This window comes from Tarenaya hassleriana, unplaced genomic scaffold (assembly GCF_000463585.1).
Source record: "Tarenaya hassleriana unplaced genomic scaffold, ASM46358v1 Cleome68, whole genome shotgun sequence".
Taxonomy (NCBI): domain Eukaryota; kingdom Viridiplantae; phylum Streptophyta; class Magnoliopsida; order Brassicales; family Cleomaceae; genus Tarenaya; species Tarenaya hassleriana.
The window spans coordinates 617,373-621,091 of record NW_010969347.1 but is presented as its reverse complement, the minus strand read 5'-3'; positions in this window follow the sequence as shown (position 1 = coordinate 621,091).

Below are 3,719 nucleotides of genomic sequence, written 5' to 3'. Positions count from 1 at the left end.
TGTAGGCCCATTCTAAGTGGTAGTGACTTTAGGAACCTTTCCCGAACCACAAGTCATGGTTAGCCTCTAGCAAGACGCCATGACCACCCACGTTGAATTGAGTTAGAGGTGATCTAACCTAGGCAATAACAGCTCGAGTTCTGATCCTTTATCTCACGATATCATGTGTTGAACAAGGGCATGGTTTGAGCCACCCTTCAAGTTCAACCGCTTTCTCGTCTTGGCAAATCGACTAATAAAATAGATGCAACTTCATCTATAGCGTGGCCACGCGTTTTCATAGTCCGACTTCCACGAGAGGGCCCAGCGATATCTCTCCTATTGAGGAGGTGATAAGTCCCATATTGCATGTCTATTATCTCCATATGATTCGTGAACATATCTGATCAACGCCGTTATAATCATCCGGTTAAAGGCGACGTTTGACGCAGTCAAGACACGCCACTCCTCATATCAGATACTCTAGACATCTCAGGTCTGAGGATCCAAGAACGAACCGCTTTATGAGATTCAAGTCATGACTCTGTCCATGTGACAATCTCATGCGGGTCAACCAGTCACTCGTTCACAACGAGTACCCATGATTGTGAAATGCATCCAATGCATCGATCACACCTCATGCTAGTCAATCAGGCCTAACCAAGTCTATTTTGACCTAATTACCTACTGATCAGACCTAAACCATGCTAAACCAACCCAAATTTGGCTAAACCAGACCTAACCAAAAGCTAAACAGCACTTACAAACCTATATCAGACCTAACCCAGTCTACTACAGACTTGTACCAGCCTATTTAAGCATAACCCGACCTCCTACCCAGCTAAACGTAGTCAAATCCAACCTATTCAGACCTATACTGAACAGAAACCGGAATCCATGACCTACATTAGCTAAACCGAGATCTAAACAGGTCTATCCTTAGTATATTTCACTAAACCAAGCCAAATTGAGTTCTAATCCAACCTAACAGAGTGAACCGATCACTACAGACCCTAATCTATCATATAATCTTGTTTCACCATAAAATCCTTCATAGATTTTATTCGTGAACTTCACCAAATTTCCACGAAATTTTATGTTATAATTTTATTTGGGCTTAATTGCAATAATATAATGTCAGTGCAAGCATCTGCCAAGTAACGTCCGCGGCTCAGTGGCTGCGTGCGTCCCTCAACGCGCTCCTGATCCGGGTTTGAACCTGGGCACTTGCAGTTGTCAGCACTATTGCTGATTTTCTGTTTGGGCCTAAATCATGTTAGGCCTTTGTATGGGCCTATCATCCTTTGACCCTACATGGGCCTGCCGAATTTTGGCCCATATTTCCTGCGCCGTTGCTGCTTTCTGACACTTCGTTATCTGTGCTGGGCCACACATTTTCCGAGATTTTATCGGGCTTTTGGTCCAAGCCCAAAAACAGTTTTCTGAGATAATTAAAGCGAAGTGACGATTGATGCAGTTGTCATTTCGTCCTCTCTCTTCGTTCTTCAGAGAGTTTTCTCTCTGAAGAGTGTTTTTTTTGTTTCCGTTTCTGGTTAAAATCGACAAGTGTATATGGGAAAGTGTATGCTTTTCCATATTCACACGGTTTTTGTGGCGAAAACCTTGGATTTCATGCCATAAACGTCGAAAAATATCCGCGGGCCGAGCCGGATTGTCAGGTATTTAAACCTCCGACTTGACATCTTTGATGATTCCGTTTATTTTCTGATTATAATGCTCGAAGAGCAAAAAATCTGAGCTTCTCAGCCGATATTCGGCGAGTTAACGGTTCATCTTCCCCTAGGTTTTTCTTTTCTGGTTTAGGGTTTCAAAATTTAGCAACTTTCCAGTTTCTTTTCAAAACCCTAAGGTTTTAACCCACCCCGAATATTCTTTAATATTTTTTATGGTTTCTAATCTATATTACCTAAAGTTTCTGATAGATTCTGCCTATAAATACGTTTATTCGACTTTTGATCGCAAGATCATAACGTATGCACGTGCAGATTTGAACATAAACTCAAGGTTTTAAACTTCCGAAACTCTTATCCTTTAATGTCCTTTATTTTACGGTTATTATTTGGCGAGATCATCGCCGGTTTACGTGACCTAAGCCCTCTGTTAATCGGCGTTAGTCACTTTTCCGGTGAGTTCAACGTGCCAAATCTGTTGGAAAATCTACGGGTTCCTAGCATGCGATCATATCGATCTAGGGTTTGGTTTACTAGGTTTCATGCAGCGGAAGAAAAATCTAAACCTAGTGATCGCAGTCAGGTTATGTTTTCTGCCTGAACGGTGGGGCTATCAGTTGGAAGAGTTCCAAACAGCCAACCGTTGCAGATTCGACTACAGAAGCCGAGTATATAGCTGCATCGGATGCAGCTAAGGAAGCTGTTTGGATCAGGAAATTCGTGGGAGACCTGGGCGTCATTCCTAGCATTGCAGATCCCATTGAGTTGTATTGTGACAACAATGGTGCGATTGCGCAAGCTAAGGAACCCCGGTCACACCAGAGATCCAAACACATACTCAGGCGATTTCACTTGATCAGAGAAATCATCGACAGAGGAGACGTGAAGATATGCAGAGTGTCGACAGATGATAATATTGCCGACCCATTGACGAAGCCTCTCACTTCGTCAAAACATGATGGTCATGTTAGGGGTATGGGGATTAGATGCTTGTAGGATAGATCATAGAGCATAGTGGGAGATTGTTGGTTGTAATGCTCTAGGATGATCCATGATATGACGTTTTACTTTGTATTGATTCATTGATTTATGAATGCGTTACATTCCCGTTATATGATTGGCATGTTTGTTATATTTCGGTATCCTTGAATCATTATAGAATGATTCTAAACTCCCTGGTCAGTTATCATTGTGGGAACTATGATGAATTAAGACTAGCATGAGGTGTGATTGATGCATTGGATGCATATCACAATCATGGGTACTCGTTATGAATGAGTGACTGGTTGACCCGCATGAGATTGTCACATGGACATAGTCATGACTTGAATCTCATACAGCGGTTCGTTTATGGATCCTCCTACCTGAGATGTCTAGAGTATCTGATGTGAGGAGTGGCGTGTCTTGACTGCGTCAAACGTCGTCTTTAACCGGATGATTATAACGGCGTTGATCAGACACGTTCACGAATCATATGGAGATAGTAGACATGCAATATGGGACTTGTCACCTCCTTAACAGGAGAGATATCGCTGGGCCCTCTCGTGGAAGTCGGACTATGAAAACGCGTGGCCACGCTATAGATGAAGTTGCATCTATTTTATTAGTCGATTTGCCAAGACGAGAAAGCAGTTGAACTTGAAGGGTGGCTCAAACCATGCCCTTGTTCAACTTATGATATCGTGAGACAAAGGATCAGAATTCGAGCTGTTAATGCCTTGGTTAGATCACCTCTAACTCAATTCTAAATGGGTGGTCATGGCGTCTTGCTAGAGGCTAACCATGACTTGTGGTTCGGGAAAGGTTCCTAAAGTCACTACCACTTAGAATGGGCCTACACGGTCACACACCAATAGGGATGGACTTATACGTGAAGAATACGAGATTGTGACATGCATCCAATGCATCGATCACTCCTCATGCTAGTCTTAATTCAACATTGTTCCCACAATGTTGACTGATTAGGGAGTTTAGAATCATTCGCTAATGATTCAAGGATGCCGAAATATAACAAACATGCCAATCATATAACGGGGATGTAATGCATTC